Source organism: Schistocerca serialis, chromosome 4, assembly GCF_023864345.2.
Source record: "Schistocerca serialis cubense isolate TAMUIC-IGC-003099 chromosome 4, iqSchSeri2.2, whole genome shotgun sequence".
Taxonomy (NCBI): domain Eukaryota; kingdom Metazoa; phylum Arthropoda; class Insecta; order Orthoptera; family Acrididae; genus Schistocerca; species Schistocerca serialis.
Window position 1 is genome coordinate 607,329,605 of NC_064641.1, and position 21,337 is coordinate 607,350,941.

The following is a 21,337-nucleotide window of genomic DNA, read 5'->3' on the forward strand; positions in this document are numbered from 1 at the left end:
TTAATAAGTCACGGCTGCAAAATACTAACACGAATTCTTTACAAATGAATGAAAAAAATGGTAGAAGCTGACTTTGGGGAAGATCAGTTTGGATTCCGTAGAAATGTTGGAACACGTGAGGCAATACTGACCCTACGACTTATCTTAGCAGATAGATTAAGGAAAGGAAAACCTACGTTTCCAGCATTTGTACACTTAGAGAAAGCTTTTGACAATGTTGACTGGAATACTCTATTTCAAATTCTGAAGGTGGCGGGGTAAAATACAGGGAACGAAAGGCTTTTTACAACTTGTACAGAAACCAGACAGCAGTTATAAGAGTCGAAGGGCATGAAAGGGAAGCATTGGTGGAAAGGAATGTGACAGGGCCGTAGCCTAGTTTAGAGATTGGATTAGATTAGTTTTTCGTTCCATATATCCGTGCTGAGGAGATCCTCGTGGATGTGGAACATGTCAATATTTTTTTAAAGCTGAAATAAGAATACTAATAGTATGAATATATACAATACATCATTTGTTTCTATTAAAAAATTAGTCAATTTGGTAGAAGGAGTTGGCCACTAGTAAGTCTTTCAGGTTCCTTTTAAACTGATCTTTAGTTGTAACTAAATTTTTTATGATTCCTGGCGAATTATTGAAGATCAGTTTTCCTGAGTAGTGGACACTTTTTTGAACTAAAGTAAGTGTTTTCAAGTCCTTGTGCAGATCATTTTTGTTCCTGATATTGTATGTACGATCTGAGCTGGTTGTTGGAAAAAGATATTATTTAGGACAAATTTCATTAAGGAGTCAATATCCTCAGAGGCAGTATTTGGTATACCCAGTTCTTTGAAGAGGTTTCTACAGGACATCTGTGAGTTTACTCCACAAATAATACGTATTACACGCTTTTTGACTCTGAAAACTTTTATTTGAGTTACCGCAAAATATTATACCATATGATATTATGGAATGAAAGTATGCAAGTTTTTTCATTTTTATGTCGCCTATATCAGCTAACACTCGAATTGCAAATACAGATTTGTTAAGGCGTTTCTGCAGTTCTGTGGTGTGCTCCTCCCAACTGAATTTATTATCAAGTTGTAACCGCAGGAATTTAAGACTGTCAACCTCTTCTATCTGCTCTTCTTCATACTCTATGCAGATGCTGCGTGGAAACCACTTACAGGTTCTGAATTGCATATAGTGAGCCTTTATGAAGTTTAATCTCAATGAGTTGGCTTTAAACGATTTATTAATATCTATGAAAATATCATTATCAGATCTTTCTAGAACTACACTCAACATACTATTTATTGCAACACTTGTGTCATCTGCAAATAAAACGAACTCTGCTTCTGGCAGATGAGAGGTCATTAATGTACACAAGAACAAGCAATGGCCCTAAGATTGATCCTTGTGGGACACCACATGTAATTTCTTCCCATTCTGATGATGACTGATGAATTAATTCACTAATCCCTTGCACTGACACCCTTCGTTTCCTGTTAGCGAGGTAAGACTTGAACCATTTTGCAGCACTGCCTGTGACTCCATAGAATTCTAATTTATTTAAAAGGATGTTGTGGTTTACACAATCAAATGCCTTTAACAAATCAAAGAAAATACCTGCTGCTTGTAATCTGTTATTTAATGAATTAAGTACATTTTCACTGTAGGTGTAAATGGCCTTCTCGATATCAGAACCCTTCATAAATCCAAACTGTGGTCTTGGTAATATGTTATTTGTGGTCAGATGGTTGAGGAGCTGCCTGTACATTACTTTTTCTAAAATTTTAGAGAATGCACGCAGAAGTGAAATCGGTCTGTAGTTTGATGGTATCTCTTTATCCCCTTTCTTGAATAGAGGCTTAACATCTGCATATTTTAGCCAGTCAGGAAATGTCCCTGTTATAACTGACTGGTTACACAAGTAACTTAGAATTGTACTAAACTCACAAGAACATGCCATAATTAACTTTGTTGATATTTCATTGTAACCACTAGAATGCTTTGTTTTTAAAGATCTTATTATGGAAATTATTTCTTTTGGTTAATTGAGTGACATAATCATGTACCTGAAGCTATTTGTAAATGCTAGTTTCAGATATTCAAGGGCATTATTTACTGATCCTAATAATCCCATTCTATCAGTAATGGATATAAAGTACTTGTTAAATAGATATGCCACACTATGCCCATCGGTTACTAATGTGTCATATACCCTTAGTGCTATTTGCTCTTGTTCCTTTCTGGTTGTACCAGTCTCCTCTGTCACTGTATCCCATATTATTTTTATTTTGTTCCCTGACATTGCTATCTTCTTCTCGTAGTGCATTTGTTTAGATGTCTGAATTACTTTTTTAAATATTTTACAGTATTCCTTGTTTTTAGCTAAATCATCAGCATTGGAGCTATTCTCGGTCGACGGATACATTTTCCATTTTGCCTTACAGGAAATCTTTATAGCTTGTGTAATCCATGGTTTTATTATAGACTTCTGTTTAATTTGAGTAACATTTAGAGGAAAACGGTTTTCAAACATGGTACAAGCATTGTTCATGAATGTGTTATATTTTTCATTCATATCATGAGCACTATAAACATCCTTTCAGTTCATACTTTTGAGCAGTTTTCTAAAACATTCAATTTTTGGTTGATTGACTACTCTCCTGTAGTCAGATTCAGCAGCTCTGAAAATCTGCTTAGAATTTACATCTAAAACAAGGATCTGCATGTCATGACCTGATAGTCCATTTATTACAGGTTTTATGATATGATTTTGTTCCTTTGATTTGTCTATAAAATGTTATCAATGGCTCTCATTGAGGATTTAGTGATCCTAGTTGGAAAGTTTACAGTGTGAGTTAGATTGAAAGAAGCCATTGCTAACTGCAGTAAATTGCATTAGTAAATCTGTATTAAAGTCACCAGCAATCAAAGTTTCTTTCTTTCTTCCTGTTAAATAACCCAAAAGAGCTTCTAGATGATTTATGAATAATTATAATTCCCTGCAGGTGTTCGGTAAATAGTTACTATTATATAGGGTCTATTACGGAACTCTACTTCTGTTGCTCATGCTTCTAGATGCTGCTCTAAACGGAATTTATTAATGTCAATGTTCTTGAATTTATGGCAGTTTTTAATAAATACGGCAACTCTTCCTCCATCCATATCTACTCTGCAGAAGTAGGAAGCTAGTTTAAATCCTGAAATGTCTAACACATCTATACCAGATGGTATTCAGTCTGTATATTGAGCAAGCAGTAAAGGAAACAAATGAAAAATTCGGAGTAGGTATTAAAATCCATGGAGAAGAAATAAAAACTTTGAGGCTCACCGATGACATTGTAATTCGGTCAGAGACAGCAAAGGACTTGGAAGAGCAGTTTAACGGAATGGACAGTGTCTTGAAAGGAGGATATAAGATGAACATTAACAAAAGCAATACGTGGATAACAGAATGTAGCCGAATGAAGTCAGGTGATGTTGAGGGAATTAGATTAGGAAATGAGGCACTGACAGTAGTAAAGGAGTTTTGCTATTTAGAGAGCAAAATAACTGATGATGGTCGAAGTAGAGAGGATATAAAATGTAGACTGGCAATGGCAAGGAAATCGTTTCTGAAGAAGAGAAATGTGTTAACATCGAGTATAGATTTATGCTTCAGGATGTCGTTTCAGAAAGTATTTGTATGGAGTGTGGCCATGTATGGAAGTGAAACATGGACGATAAATAGTTGGACAAGAAGAGAATAGAAGCTTTCAAAATGTGGTTCTACAGAAGAATGCTGAAGACTAGATGGGTAGATCACATAACTAATGAAGAGGTACTGAACAGAATTGGGGATAAGAGGAGTTTGTGGCACAACTTGACTAGAAGAAGGGATCGGTTGGTAGGACATGTTCTGAAGCATCAAGGGATCACAAATTTAGTATTGGAGGGCAGTGTGGAGGGTAAAAATCGTAGAGGGAGACCAAGAAATGAATAGACTAAGAAGGTTCGGAAGGATGTAGGTTGCAGTAGGTACTGGGAGAAGAAGAAGCTTGGACAGGATAGAGTAGCATGGAGAGGTGCATGAAACCAGTCTCATGACTGAAGACCACAACAACAACCACATTGCTTTTTTGTAATTAAATTTTTCGCTGTTGGTTAACAAACTTTCCCCCATCACTGCCATTGTACATAACTATGGTGATTTTTTATATTTCAGGTATATGAGGTAACGAAACCAACTACATTAACGGGTCTGTGAAGCAAAATACGTTCTCTGTCCACAGGTTCTTAGCCAACATCCATTCAGATCTATAATTATATCATTTTGATTATTAATTAGTAACTCTCCTTCGGTATTACACTCTCACAATACTCAAACGGCTCACCGACTGCAAATTAATTAGCGTTACATGCTCAAACTATATCACTGTCTTTCAGCAAGCGCAGTCTAATAAGTACTATAGGGACGATTTACCAAATTTAAAATTAATTTTGGTACCTATTTTTAAGGATTTAACCAGGGAAAGGTATTTTTCGACTGCATGCTTCGTACTTCTTATTACATATTACTCTAGTGGTTGATGTTGAAGAAATATACATGTGACTGGAGCAGAAAAATGATACGTTTACTTCCGCAATTTTTCGATGTAAATTCTACTGTGTTAATGTGGTTAAGACATTTAAGCAACGTTTTCTTTTCTGTTGCAGGCTGAACGGCTCACCAGCTGCACAACACGTTAACGATACTTGGCATAACCTCTTTAGTGCATGAAAATCGTTTCTTGATATGCTTTGTGAACAGTCAAAATTATGAAGAAATAACTTAATTTTTAATCAATGGAATAAAATGGAGTGTTTAATTTTTATTTATTTATGAAACTGTCACATCAGAACCTATTAAAAGGTCACATCCACCATTGATGTCAACTATATATATACGATAAACCATAAATGTCTATATCAATCGTCAGTTTGCGTCCATTTTCTTTAGCTTTTGCATTTGCTTCACATTTACATTGGGTTTTTCAACGACATACGTGATCCCAAATGTATAATGTATATACACTCCTATATAGGGGCTGTCAGCTGATACATGTCGTCGTTCTACAACAATATACACTCCTGGAAATTGAAATAAGAACACCGTGAATTCATTGTCCCAGGAAGGGGAAACTTTATTGACACATTCCTGGGGTCAGATACATCACATGATCACACTGACAGAACCACAGGCACATAGACACAGGCAACAGAGCATGCACAATGTCGGCACTAGTACAGTGTATATCCACCTTTCGCAGCAATGCAGGCTGCTATTCTCCCATGGAGACGATCGTAGAGATGCTGGATGTAGTCCTGTGGAACGGCTTGCCATGCCATTTCCACCTGGCGCCTCAGTTGGACCAGCGTTCGTGCTGGACGTGCAGACCGCGTGAGACGACGCTTCATCCAGTCCCAAACATGCTCAATGGGGGACAGATCCGGAGATCTTGCTGGCCAGGGTAGTTGACTTACACCTTCTAGAGCACGTTGGGTGGCACAGGATACATGCGGACGTGCATTGTCCTGTTGGAACAGCAAGTTCCCTTGCCGGTCTAGGAATGGTAGAACGATGGGTTCGATGACGGTTTGGATGTACCGTGCACTATTCAGTGTCCCCTCGACGATCACCAGTGGTGTACGGCCAGTGTAGGAGATCGCTCCCGACACCATGATGCCGGGTGTTGGCCCTGTGTGCCTCGGTCGTATGCAGTCCTGATTGTGGCGCTCACCTGCACGGCGCCAAACACGCATACGACCATCATTGGCACCAAGGCAGAAGCGACTCTCATCGCTGAAGAGGACACGTCTCCATTCGTCCCTCCATTCACGCCTGTCGCGACACCACTGGAGGCGGGCTGCACGATGTTGGGGCGTGAGCGGAAGACGGCCTAACGGTGTGCGGGACCGTAGCCCAGCTTCATGGAGACGGTTGCGAATGGTCCTCGCCGATACCCCAGGAGCAACAGTGTCCCTAATTTGCTGGGAAGTGGCGGTGCGGTCCCCTACGGCACTGCGTAGGATCCTACGGTCTTGGCGTGCATCCGTGCATCGCTGCGGTCCGGTCCCAGGTCGTCGGGCACGTGCACCTTCCGCCGACCACTGGCGACAACATCGATGTACTGTGGAGACCTCACGCCCCACGTGTTGAGCAATTCGGCGGTACGTCCACCCGGCCTCCCGCAAGCCCACTATACGCCCTCGCTCAAAGTCCGTCAACTGCACATACGGTTCACGTCCACGCTGTCGCGGCATGCTACCAGTCTTAAAGACTGCGATGGAGCTCCGTATGCCACGGCAAACTGGCTGACACTGACGGCGGCGGTGCACAAATGCTGCGCAGCTAGCGCCATTCGACGGCCAACACCGCGGTTCCTGGTGTGTCCGCTGTGCCGTGCGTGTGATCATTGCTTGTACAGCCCTCTCGCAGTGTCCGGAGCAAGTATGGTGGGTCTGACACACTGGTGTCAATGTGTTCTTTTTTCCATTTCCAGGAGTGTAGAAAGCGGTATTAATGTAAGAAAAGCAATTTTCAACTACTCTGTTGTAGAGTTCGTGAGATATTGTTCTCATTCTCCATTTGTAAGTGAACTAGGCATGTAGAATTCATCGAAAGGTAACAGAATAGAATAAGAGATGATGGATCAAAAAATAAAACGTGTCTGGAATGTATGAGAACACAGATCGAAGGTATCTTCATGTCTACAATGACTTCATATGCAGAACGGAACATATGCATTACTCCCAAGTTTCAATAATACCTCGTTTTTAGGACGTTCATAAACGTCCACATTGGCCTCATCGCTCTTATAAGAAAATGCTAAGGAGGCAGCATTTCATATCAGTGACAAATGGCTAAACATTTGAGACTCTCAGCGGCTGGTAGTGAATTTTCTGTAAATATAAACTGAATAACCAATTATATGTTGTATTTTCGTAAGTGTCATAACAAACGAGTAGTCTCTACATTTGTTTTTATGTATAAGTTAGTCAATCTACGAGTAATTAGTAGAATCGACTTTGTACCTCAAGGTAAAACGATAGAAACGCTAGAACCATCTCTGCTTGTAACAAGTGTAGTCACTCATCTGACTCTGTACTACTCGGGAGTTCAGCTGTCAAATGAAGTTCACACAGATTTCTCCTGAATTGCTTATTAAGCGCTATTCCAACCTCTGTACCGATCATTTGTCCCTTAGTACATCCCTACAGAGAACAGCATTTCTGTGAACAGTTCTTATTAGTTGTTGGTAAATAATGTAGAAATCAATCGTGACTTGTTTGACGGTCTAACAATATCAAGGATCCCATTAATTAAACTAATGTCGGTGACATCGTCATCGTACTAGTTGTAGTACATTGCTTGTAATTGTGACATATAGTCACGCAGAATAATGTGACCATACTGCAATCTATACCAGTGCGGCACAATTACTGTGTTGGCCATTAAATAAGAAGCCACCAGCTGACGAACTAATAACTTTATACGATGCGTTTCGGGTAGAGCGCACCCTCACATTGTGATGACTATCTTACTGATTAGATGTGTAAAGAAAGTATGTAAAAATAAAGTCTCCCATGACAGCTTCGTTTGTTACTTACGGTCACTGTTGACGGAAATGACAAAAATCATATACTAGTGATACGTGCATGCCGAACAATGATGGCCGTATTGCGTACATAAGGTGTAACAGGGCAGCGCGTTGGCAAAACTGTAATTTGTACTCAGGAGTCTCACGTGAGAAGGTTCTGGACGTGACTATGACCGCACGACGGGAATTAGCAGTCTGGAATGTGAAATGGTAGTTGGAGCTAAACGCATGGGCATTCCATTTCGGAAATCGTTAGGGTATTCAATATTCCGAACTTCACAGTGTCAAGAATGTGCTGTGAACAACAAATTTCAAGCAATACCTCTCACCACAGTTAACGACTGGCCGAAGGCCTTCACTTAACGACTAAGAGTAGCAGCGTTAGCGTAGAGTTATCAGTGCGAACAGACAAGCAACAATGCCTGAAGTAACAGGAGAAATCTATGTGGGACGTACGGCAAATGTATCTTTTAGGACTGTTCGACGAAATTTGACGTTAATGGACTATGGCAGCGTCGACACGAGTGTCTTTACTAACAGCACGACATCGCCTACAGCGCCTGTCTGGGCTCGTGACCTTATAAGTTGGACGCTAAACTACTGGAAAACTGTTGCCTGGTCGGATGAGTCCCTATTTTAGTTGGTAAGAGCTGATTGTAGGATTCGAGTGCGGCACAGACCCCACGATGCCATGGACCCAAGATGTCAAAAAGGCACTGTGCAAGCAGTTGGTGGTTAAATAATTGCATGGACTGTGTTTACATGCAATAGACTAGGTACTCTTGTCCATCTGAACCGATCATTTACTGGTAATGATTATGTTCGGCTACATGGAAACCATTTGCCATCATTCATTAATTTCATATTCCCAAAAAATGATGGAATTTTTATCGATAAAAATGCGCCGTGTGTCCGGCTCACAATTGTTCGCGATTGGTTTGGAGAACAATCTGGACAACTCGGGCGAATGATTTAGCCACCCAGACCCCCCCGACATGAACCCCATCAAACATTTATGTGACGTAATGCTGTGGTGAGCCCGTGCACAATATTTTGCACGGGTAACATTTTCGCAATTACGGACGACTATAAAGGATGCGTGGCTCTGTATTTCCACAGGGAACTTCCGACGAATTGTTGAGTCCATACCACATCGAGTTGCAGCACTATGACAGGTAAAAAGAGGTCCGACAGGATATTGCTAGGTATCACGTGACATTTATCACGTCAGTGCACATCTGATCAGTAGGTTGTTCGTGGCAGTCTAAGGATGGGTTCTACCCGAAACCGGTCAAATAAAGTCATTGGTTTATCAGCTGTTGGCTTCTTGTTTACTGACTAATACAGCAATTCTGCAGTACTCCTACTGATTTACAGTACTTTGGTACGACCGTTGAGATACAATTTAATAAAAAGTATTATAATTTTCCCATTTCTTTGCCAAGTACAGGGTGGCGAACGAAATGTGTTACCATTTTGTTTATGAATATAAACTTTATTGTCAATACAATCTGAAAGGAACATATACTACAATGAAGAGCCGTCCATAGAGATTTGTTCGCCGGCCGGTGTGGCCGTGCGGTTCTGGCGCTGCAGTCCGGAACCGCGGGACTGCTACGGTCGCAGGTTCGAATCCTGCCTCGGGCATGGGTGTGTGTGATGTCCTTAGGTTAGTAAGGTTTAAGTAGTTCTAAGTTCTAGGAGACTTATGACCTAAGATGTTGAGTCCCATAGTGCTTAGAGCCATTTAGATTTGTTCTAACTCAGCACATGCTCACAATATCCACCATTTCGTTTCCTAACTTCCTTCAAGCGAACGCTGAAGTTAGTGATTATCCTATGGCACATTTCTTCCGTAATTTCACTGCAAGCTTGAAGAATAAGTCTTCTGAGCTCCATTAAATCACGTGAACGTTTCGGGATAATTTTTTCCTTTAGGTACCCCCAATGAAAAAAGTCACATGGATTGAGGTCTGAACTATTGGGAGGCCAATTTTGTCTGTCATTGAAGCGACCTGGAAATCTGACTGAAATGATCCGCATGTCGAAATGCTCGTGTAAAAACTCCAACACAGTGTTCGCAGTTTGTGACCTTACTCCGTCTTGCATGAACCACTGCGTGTTGAAGGGCAAGGCAGTAGCAAGAAGCTGTGGAATAAAGCTATTGAAAAACATGCTCAAACAACGCTCGCTGTTCACAGTTTCTTCAAAGAAAAGGGTCCAAGAAGTCCGTGACTGGAAATTTGCTGCCCACGCCGTAATCCTCAGAGCATAATGTTGTCGTTCATGAAGCACTTGTGGGTTTTCAGTGGCCCAAAAGCGTACATTTTGTTTGTTAACCACACCGCCTAAATGAAAATGCGCCTCGTCTGAAAACCAAACGTTGTTGAGAGTTTCTTCCCTATCCTCCGCCCACTGAACAAACAGTAGTCTCTGCTGCTTGTGTTCTTCAGTGAGCTTCTGCGCACAGGTTATCTCGTATGGGTACTTATGGAGGTCACTTTTAAGAATGCGTTGAACGGAGATTCTGGATATTCCCAGTAGCACTGCTGCCTTTCTACACGATTTCTCGGGACTTCTCTGTACAGAAATTCGTACCTCTTTAATATTCTCCGGCAAACAAACAGGCTTAGGCCGAGGTCACTTCGCTTCCAATACTGTTCCTTCCTGTACAAATTTATCGCACAACCTGTGGATGGTCTTCTTGCAAGGGACCCATCGTGTGTTAAACTGTTGTCGAAAACGCCTCTGAGTCACAATAAGGCTTTTCGTTACATGAAAAAGTAACACAATTGCCAATCGTTGCAGTGTCTTCAGTCTTCCATTGCTGCTTACTAGGCTCCTAGCTGCAGTATCGTGAATTACACGTCATTTCGTAACTCATTTGTTTTTCCAAGCTCTGCTGGTACTGCTGTAGAGATCCCAGCGGGATATCTAATGTGCGTCGTAAATTGTGAAAAAAACAATTGGTAACACATTTCGTGCGCCACCCTGTATTTGCCACAGTTTATTATACGATAACTTATAGTGGCTGCATCGGTGGAATATTGTCGTACAGCATTTACACGTTTATTTTAGTAATTAAAAACTTAATACTTGTACCCAAGTTGTACTGAGTTGACGTTATATCCGTAACGCTGCAGTGCTTCACGGAAAATGCCCTGGACAAAACAGTTCCAGTTAATCGGCCCCTCGGGTCGGGGATTTTCTCTGCCTCGTGATGACTGGGTGTTGTGTGGTGTCCTTAGGTTGGTTAGGTTTAAGTAGTTCTAAGTTCTAGGGGACTGATGACCATAGATGTTGAGTCCCATAGTGCTCAGAGCCATTTTTTTAATCGGCCCCTCGTTATCGCGAGCCACTGAAGACCGACAGGCGATGTACAGGTAACGGGCTTTGCTACGGGGGAGGGACTGCCTGATAGCTGAGGTACGCAGCTACTTTCTATAGAACCTGGGACACATGACATAAGATCTTACATCAGAGGAATGCTTCCTATTCCTCTAGATTTACGACGCTTGATCGGGATACTTAAAGTTATTCCCGTCACAAACAAACGGATTAGCCGCTAAGCTGATGCATTCCTGGCAGCTCAAGAATGTAGGGGATGGACGCATAGACGCAATCACAGGCTTTTCTTAACAAAATCTGCCGTGTAAGTCGGTAAGGAGTTCGGTGTGTGTCAACAGGGTGGCTACCACGACTCTAAACAACATGAGACAGGTCGTAGGCAAAGCTGGCGAGCTACCACCTGCGAAGGAGAGTAGAGTTACAATGTGAAGGACGAAGACGAATTATGGGCACAGTTTATACGGATTGCCGATCACCGTCTGCAGAAAAATGGGCCGAGTAAGTGGATTAAGGATAGGAAAAATTCCACCGTGCCTAATAAAGATAAATCGTAGAATGCTAGGGAAGCAAAGACTGTTGTAGTCTTGGTCCAAAAAAGGAACTCGCAAATGACCATATGCCAAAGTTAGCAGAAATTCGGGCTTCTGTGAACAGATAAATGCGAAACCATACAAATACCGCCGTCATAACGTAGCAAAATATCTTGGAAAAAACACAAGAAAATGTTTGTCCTATGGCAAATAACTAATCCTATCGATGGCTCCTATCTAGTCAATCGCTGACTAGTCTGGCGTGTCAATAGAAGACAGCAAGAGGAAAGCTGAAGTTTTAAGAAATAATTCACGCTGGAGGATTGTACAAACATACCATTGCACAGACACCCGCTAGGAGGAAACAGTAACTGGCTTCCCTGGTGTAGAGAAACAACTGATAGAGTCGCCAGGTGTAGATGGAATTCCACTTCGGTTTTATAGTGATTACTCGACTGCTTAAATGCCTTATTTAGCTTACATTTATCGCAAATCTCTCGCCCAGCACATAGTCCTGAGTGACTAGAAAAATGCGAGGGTATTTTCTGTCCAAAAGAAGAGTAGAGGAATGAAAGTACCAAATTATAGACCACTATCCATAACTTCTATTTGCTGCACAATTCTTCAACATATTCTCATTATTAATAAAATAATTTTTTTTCAGACGGAGGATCTTCTTTCAACAAATCAACAGGAATTTAGAAAGTAGCCGGCCGAGGTGGCCGGGCGGTTCTAGGCGCTACAGTCTAGAGCCGCGCGACCGCTCCGGTTGCAGGTTCCAATCCGGCCTCGGCCATGGATGTGTGTGACGTCCTTAGGTTAGTTAGATTTAAGTAGTTCTAAGTTCTAGGGGAATGATGATCTCAGAAGTTAAGTCCCATAGTGCTCAGAGCCATTTGAACCATTTTTTTTTAGAAAGTAGCGCTTGTACGAAACTCAGTTTGCCCTTTTCGCACGTGATATCGTGCGAATCATGGATCCAGGGCAACAGGCATACTCGTAGATTTCCGGAAATCGTTTGACACAGCGCCCCACTGCCCACTCTTGACGAAGGTATGAGCATATGGAATAGGTCCCAAGATATGTGAGTGACACGAAGACGTCCTGAGTGATAGACTCCAGTACATTGTTCCCGACGGAGAATCTTCATCTGAGGGAACAATATCGTCAGGAGTACCTTGGGAAGTGTTACAGGACCGCTCTTATTCATCATCTGACGGGTAGAGTGAGCAGCTCTGTACGACTGTTTGTTGATGATGCTGTGGTATACGGGTAGCTGTCACCAATGAGTGTATGCAGGAGGATACAAGATTACTTAGACAAAATTATTGGTGTGTGATGAATGAAAGCCTGTTTTCAATGTAGAAAAATATAGGTTAATGTAGTTGAGTAGGAAAAATAATCTAATAATGTTCTAATACAGCGTTGGTAGCGTGGTATTTGACACAGTCACGTCGACTAAATGTCTAAAGTGAAAAGACAGATGAAGTAGAACAAACACATAATGACAGTTGTAGAAAAGCGATATGGTCGAATTCGATTTAATGGAAGAATTTTGGAAAGTAGGGATCATCTAACAAGGCGTTCACGTGTACAAAACTAGTGCGGCGCCACTCATGAGTACTGCCCGAGTGGTTGGGATCCCTACTAGGTCGGGTCATAGGAAAACATTGAAGTAATTCAGGTGCGTGCTACCAGATGTTTATCACTAGATACGACTATCATCCGAGTGACATAGAGATTCTGCTCGACTCAAATGTGTATTCTTCGAAAGAAGACGACTGTCATTTTGTAGAACACTATTGAGATAATTTAGGGACTCAGGATATGAAGTTGACTGCAGAACAACTCTACTGCTGCCGACATAAATTTCGCTTAAGGACCACGATGATAAGAGAAATTAGGGCTTGTACAGAGACATATAAGTAATTCCTCCCTCGCTAGCGGATAGAACGGGAAGGAAATGACCAGCAATCGAACAAGGCACTCTCCACTCTGCACGATACCGTGTCTTGTGGGGTATGTATATAGATGTAGACGAACACATCGATAACTTTTGCAGCAGCATTGCATCCATTGTCAACATGACTGAAGGTGATACGATAAAGCTGACATCACAAGACCAAAGACGGTGCATATATTTAAAGCGGACATTTGTTTTCAACATGTGCGGCTTGAACACTGCAATACAGATCGCCATGGACCTACTCGATATGTGGAGAGCAGATGCTACACCGCTCTTTGATGATGCTGGCACAAGCGAGTTAGAAGTTAAAGTTCACAATGAGGAGAAGGACTTAGACAAGTGTATAAGTGGATGTATGTTTGCTATATGCAAGTCTGCTGGTGTTACTAATTTAAACAGAAATTCCATACCAGCTAAACATAGGAAATATTTCGATAAAAGATGAGGAAATGGTATTACATTTGCTGGCTGTGCCTGGTGAAGTGAAGTTCCCATAACATTGTATTAACATGTCAGTAGATACAGAAAACAACGATCTGGGAAGTCATATTTTATCATTACCTACCTTTCTTTCTGAGAACTTTACTTAAAGGTTTAATCACTCTAGATTCTGGGCTACGGAGGTAGCGCTGCACTTTCACATAGCAGATGTGCCCAGCAGATTGCGTCTCTGCACCACATAGGTGCACCCCCCCCCCCCTCCTCCCACCACGGCTACCTGGAGCTAGTGTGGGAGCTCACAAAGGAGTGCACTAGGCAGGGCCACAAGACACATGTCTTCAGGTTGTGTTTACAAAACGGATGATACGCTGTCGTGACCTGTGGTTACGCTTGAAACGTCCCCTTTGAACAATTATACACGACTGTGCTTAAACTGACACACAGTATTTTGTTAGCGCAACGCAATCTGACTTTCAAAATTCCCTACAAAAGAATGGCCCTGACTAACATTAAACTATACCTTTCACAAATCACTTACCTCACAAAAATCTTCGCTGCTCAAGCTACTGCAATACAGCGAGCGCCACTACTGCCAGCTAAATAAAAGATTCAAACTATGGAAGGCACTAACTACTGATAGGGATAGTTAGCAAATGAAAGATATTAATAGAGAACAAACAATGTATTTACCTTGATATCATCATATATAAATATAGCAGTTCATGACAAATTTCAAAACTCCGCCATCTCTCTCCCCACATCCACCACTGCTGGCGGCTCACCTCCAACTGCGCAACGCTACGCGCTGTTCACATCCAGCTGCCTAACACTACAATGGCGAGTATTACAACAATGCAAAGCAGCCACAGACAGCACACAGCACAGCCAGTGATTTTCATACAGAGGTGGCGTTACCAATAAAAAAACCTGAACAGCCTACTTACATAGCCCCCATGCTCCCCACAAAAAATTTTACAAATTGGTTTGGGCAGTGGCCAATACAGATTTGAAAAAATTTTTCATAATCATAATTATAATAACAAAGATATCAAATGCACACACTTATTGATACAATGTTGGTCAAAAGCTAAAAATTTCTCACAGTCCATAAAGACAGTCCTAATCGTCCATCACAGTAAAATTGCAGTGTTTTTCTCAAAGTCTGAGCAGTATGAAACGTCCCCTTTGAACAATTATACACGACTGTCCTTAAACTGACACACAATATTTTGTTAGCGCAACGCAATCTGACTTTCGAAATTCCCTACAAAAGAATGGCCCTGACTAACATTAAACTATACCTTTCACAAATCACTTACCTCACAAAAATCTTCGCTGCTCAAGCTACTGCAATACAACGAGCGCCACTACTGCCAGCTAAATAAAAGATTCAAACTATGGAAGGCACTAACTACTGATAGGGATAGTTAGCAAATGAAAGACATTAATAGAGAACAAACAATGTATTTACCTTGATATCATCATATATAAATATAGCAGTTCATGACAAATTTCAAAACTCCGCCATCTCTCTCCCCACATCCACCACTGCTGGCGGCTCACCTCCAACTGCACAACGCTACGCGCTGTTCACATCCAGCTGCCTAACACTGCAATGGCGAGTATTACAACAATGCAAAGCAGCCACAGACAGCACACAGCACAGCCAGTGATTTTCATACAGAGGTGGCGTTACCAATAAAAAAACCTAAACAGCCTACTTACACGCTGTGCACGGCTGTGTTCTGCATACACGCAAGAGGTGGCGCTGGAGTCTTACTCATAGCACTGTTGACAATTTATATGCAGAAATGCTGCAAGCGTCCACATTGCAAACTGTTAACCTCGTAAGATCACTTTACTTCTGCGTTCTTTTTTTCTTTTTTTTTTTTCCTTTACAGTCATGAGCTACTTTTCACATCATTCGACTTTACTCTTACGAGGATATAAATGAGTTTTGCCCTGTGCGGTTCATAAATTTTATGGTGTGTTGGCGTTGTTTTGAAGGGGGAGACCAGACAGTGAGGTCATCGCTCTCAGCGGATTGGGGAAGGACGGGGAAGGAAGTCGGCCGTGCCCTTTCCCCCCTGATCACAGCTCCTGGTACTCTGTTAGGCCTCTACCACCAAGTTAACCCACTGCTACACGTCCATACTCTCCACATCCTTCTCGATCAAAACTTAAATCACCTTCCCTTAAGCAACCAGGAAATCCGCACTTACATACATCCTACCAGAACTAAGAGAATGCATCCCACGTTCACCAGTCAGGGCTCCCATCCTCTCCACTCCTCTCCATCCACATCCTAAGGCTTGATCCACAATGCATCTCTCTCTTCACTCTCCAGAATTCCTCCTCCAAGCATCCTCCCACACAATCAGCCTCTTTTGTACCACCCCAACTTCTGAATTCCCACGATATCCCTCTTCCTGGCAATGGAGGCCCACTCATCACCTCACTCATCGATGTCTCTATCTTAATCACTCAGCATATCGGCTTTTACCTTCTAACTTATGCAAATGTTCACCTGTCTTTTATGTTTTGTGAAACATTCATTTGTCATTTTGTCTGTCTCAATCTATTAATTGATCACCGGATCCACCTTTTACGTTTTAAGCTATACAGCTGATCATATGCCTTTTAATTATGTCAGACATTCATTTTTTCAACTGCCACGTACATTTTATAACTTTTTTTTGAAACGCTTTACTTATATATTGCTGTAGAACGACGACATGTATCAGCTGACAGCCCCTATAAGGGTTAGAGAGCTGGATGAAATAACAGTAGAGAAAAGAAGTTTATTGACGGATTTGAGTTGGGTATGAATAACGTAGATTATTGTTCGTTTCAAAGCCATAAATTTTTGTGGTAATTTTTTTTAAAAAAACCGTAAGACCTCATTTTTGTATTCTGAGCAACTATATATGTTCTCTGAGAAGATAAACATACTTGAACTTTTTTATATTCCTGAGGAAAGAGTCGCTGAGCTGTCATTTTAATCATTTTAATTTTCGGAAAAGTTCGAATTTCCTATGATTTTTCAACATGTGACTCTTGTAGGTTCAAGGTTTCCGCCGCTATTTTAACTTGGATCACTTGGTGTGTGGCATCAGAGGGGTGATGGAAATGACTGCAGCATCATCACGAACAGTATGCTAGTGCAGGATATCGGAATGAGTGTTTCTGATTTTTTAATCACCCATCAATATATACTTCACTTAGATGGGACCTTGTATTCTAAATTTGGGACTCGGTGTCCATTGTCTTTGGGGGTGGCTGAAAGTGCTGGACTTCGCTCTGCTCCCTGGATTCAGGTGGTTGCTGGCCCAGCTCCATACAGCCCATATGTGAGGTGTAGCCAGAGAGAGCCACATGTAGAGAAACGCCTTATGAATTGAGCCTCTAGCCACTTCAGTGCATCAAGCTGAGCTACCCTCCACATCCCACATGAACTGAGTCTAGCCCATCCTGGCCCTGCCCCTAGCCGCATCGCCTTAAATTCTGACCACGAAGGGCTTGGGAATATTTCACAAACATGCAGCGTGGCCTAGTATCCCACGTTCTGCCTTGGGATGGGGTAGCACTCATACATTTGAATACACCATCAGAGCAAACTTAGCAGCTAGCATGAGAGCACTCACCAGTGTGGTAATTATTTAAATAAAGACATAAACATTACTTTAGTATACTATCAGTGGCCTCAGCGGTTTAAACGTTAAATATGAGAATAGCACAGGTGGTCTTAAACTTAGCACAAATGGAAATGAGTGACGTCAGAGGTGTGGGGAAAATTGCTTAGACGTTACATTATGAAGCAGTTATTCACATCGTATCTTAAAGTAAATATTCAAACAGCACTTAATTTTAAACTTCAGGTTAGTGGGCACTGAAATGTAACATCATGGGAGACCAATGATTTTTTAGCTTACAACCATTTTAAACTTAAGACATGTAATGTGACATATGTGCAGGATGTCCCAATATACCTAGGTACATCATCTTGATTTCTCACTTCAAAGGACCGGGGAATATGTGGAAACTCTCTTATCTGGTTCAGTATCCCCAGGTACGCCATCTTGGATTTTGACGTCGTAGTGTAGGGGAAAATCGGTTAACTATGCAGGCTGACTCAGTAACCCATAATCAGCCAACTAGTATTTTCAACCTATAGCGCAATTCCCAACCTAGGAGAATTGGATTTCCCGCCAATTAACACTAAGAGGAAAGGTCAAAGAAAGTCTACGCAGTAAAATACAAATATGCAGTCACTTGTCCACACAAACTTCTGAAAATAAAAACCAAAGTAAATCCAGTCTATAAAATAGTAACTTAGGCCGTTAATCCTGCTTCTGTTCGATTTGGCGACTGCTGCTGTACTGAAGTCCTGGTGTGAGTTAGTGAGAACTAAAATTTATGGCAAAACCATAGTTAAAGATGGTTTTGGTTGACAGGGCAGGTCCTGAGGCACCAAGGAGCACTTATTTTTTTTTCAAATGCTAGCTGTAGCCAGATGTCAGTAGCAGTGAAATTCTAAACTAGAAATGGAATGTATATCATATAGAAAGATTGAACGCTGATGGTGGAGAGGTATTTACAGCAATGAAAAATACGGTAACATGTAGCGACATTGGCCCCGATTCAGAGAGTAAAATAATTTGGGTGAATATAAGAGTTGAAAGTGGATCAAACTTGATCATCAGATGCTGTTGTAAGCACCCTGCCTCAGTAGCAGTAGCGGTACAACATCTGAAAGGAAAATTTGGAGTAAACTTCCTGGTCATGTTATTGGCTCTGAGCACCGTGGGACTTAACATCTGTGGTCACCGGCCGGCGGGTCATATTATTAGGTGGAGATTTCAACTTACCAGCTGTAGACTAGCTGTAGGCAGGTAGGCTCGAGCCATTGTATAGGGTAGTAGGAACAAAGAATCAAGCACAATTCATTCCAATTTTCGAGGAGGGTCGTTGAAAAGACGCACAAAGCTACGCATCTATAGCTCTGTGGTCGGTCTGTTCTAGACTTCTGGAACACGTTTTTGGTTCGCGCATTAGACATTTCTGGAGAGCGAAAATGTCCTTTGTAGGAGAACGAAACAACGATCGAGTGAAATCCAGATCACTCTAGTCGTCCTCGAGACACAGAAAGCACTAAAGATGGGTCCCCATATAGACGTGTGCTCCTTGACTTAAGGAAGCCGGTCGATACAGCTCCGCTTTGCCGCCTAATGAGCAACACACTAACGTGCGAATTATAAAATCAACTGTGTTGTTAGATTGAAGATTTTCTAGCAAACAAAATGCAGCATTTCATTCTCAACGCAGAGAAGTCTTCAGACGTAGAAGTAACCTCGGATGTGATAAAGAAGACTCTTATAAGACCATTACTTTTCACACTATATAAATATGACATAACAGATAACGTCGGAAAGCCCAGAAGGCTTTCTGCGGATGACGCTGTTGTATACAGAGAAGTCGCAACCTAGGAAATTGTATTAAAATGGAATAAGAGCTGCAGAGGATCGACGCTTGGGCAGGGAGTGGCAAGTGAGCCTCAACATAAACAAATGAGACGTATTGTGAATACGTGGAGAGAAAGACCCTTTACTCTATGCTTACACAATTGCAGAACAATCACAGAAATAATAATAATAATAATAATAATAATAACGTCGTGTGACGAGGGCCTGCCGGTCGGTGTGGCCGAGCGGTTCTAGGCGCTACAGTCTGGAACCGTGCGACCGTTACGGTCGCAGGTTCGAATCCTGCCTCGGGCATGGATGTGTGTGATGTCCTTAGGTTAGTTAGGTTTAAGTAGTTCTAAGTTCTAGGGTACTTATGACCTCAGCAGTTAAGTCCAATAATGCTCAGAGCCATTTGAACCATTTGACGAGGGCCTCCCGTCGGGTAGACCGTTCGCCTGGTGCATGTCTTTCGATTTGACGCCACTTCGGCGACTTGCTCGTCGATGGGGATGGAATGATGATGATTAGGACAGCACAACACCCAGTCTCTGAGCCGAGAAAATCTCCGACCCAGCCGGGAATCGAACCCGGGCCCTTTGGATTGACATTCCCCCGGTAGAGGGGCGGACACACAGAAATCACATACAACCATAAATTATCTAGGAGTATGAATACGGAGTGATATGAAACTGAAACCACATAAAATTAACTGCAAGTATGGCAGATGGCAGTTTGAGATTCATTTGATAAATCATCAAGAAATGCAGTCCATCAACAAGAAAGTAGCTTACAAAACTCTCGTTCGATCAGTACATGAATACTGTTCGTCAGTGACCGATCTATATCAGATAGGATAGGTAGAAGAAATAGAGTGCATACAAATAAGAGCAGGTCGTCAGTCACGGATTCGTATTAGATAGGACAGAGAGAGGAATTAGAAACGATACAATTAAGAGCAGCAAGCTTCGTTACAGGTTCACTTAGTAAGAGTGAAAGCGTCACGGGAGTACTCCGTCAACTCCACTCCCAGACCGTGCAGGACAGGCGTTCTGCAAGAGGGTGTGATCTACTGTTGAAGTTCCGGGAGCGCATATTCCTTGAAGAGTCAACCAGTATTTGCTTTCTCAAGACCATGAAGATAAAATGAGAGAGATTCGAGCTCCACAGAAGCTTACGAGGAATCAGAAATCCCGCGAACCATCGGAGACTGGAACAGGAATAAGGGGAGCGACAGCGGTTCACATCGCTCCCTCTGCCAGACACCTTAGGGTCGCTTGTACACTAGAGTCTTAGATGTAGATGAAATGGAGGAACGTTTGGATGGTAAAAATTGTAGAGGAAGACGAATGTTTGACTACAGTAAGCAAAGTAGGTGTATGTTGCAGAAGTCATTAAAAGACGAGGAACCTTGTACACTATAAACTAGCTTGACGAGCTTCAATCTGAATTACATTAAGACCACAGCACGAGGCTACAGACGCACGAAGACAGAAGAATGGATATGAACATGTGGAGACAAGTGTTTAGTGTATCATTTTCAACAGTTTATTTAGGCCGGCCGCGGTGGTCTAGCGGTTCAGGCGCTCAGTCCGGAACCGCGGGACTGCTACGGTCGCAGGTTCGAATCCTGCCTCGGGCATGGATGTGTGTGATGTCCTTAGGTTAGTTAGGTTTAAGTAGTTCTAAGTTCTAGGGGACTGATGACCACAGATGTTAAGTCCCATAGTGCTCAGAGCCATTTTTTTCAACAGTTTATTTGGAGAAGTTGATGGCAAAGTAGCGGTACCATTAAGTTAAAAAGCTAATGCTTATCGAAACGCGTGATATCATTAAGCTGACGTCACAGCCGGAGTGTTATCCCTCTTCACCGATCTATCTGTTAACACCTTGTGGGTCAATTACTAAAAGATGGAAACAGCTTGCAAAGACGGTTAAAAATAGGTTGCAGAGTGGGTAGGACGGAGAAAAGCTATTGTCAGG

At 42.0% G+C, this 21,337-nt stretch overlaps 1 protein-coding gene across 3 annotated transcripts in view; it reads left to right on the forward strand.

Annotated features, from left to right (window-relative positions):
• The window catches only part of LOC126475417 (uncharacterized), a 164,070-nt gene extending 159,229 nt beyond the window's left edge, over positions 1-4,841 (forward strand). For all 3 annotated transcript variants that reach the window (XR_007586726.1, XR_007586728.1, XR_007586727.1), the window contains exon 10: positions 4,684-4,841. The gene's annotated coding sequence lies outside the window, so the exon portion shown is untranslated. The remainder of the gene's footprint in view (positions 1-4,683) is intronic.
• Positions 4,842-21,337: the final 16,496 nt, after the last annotated feature.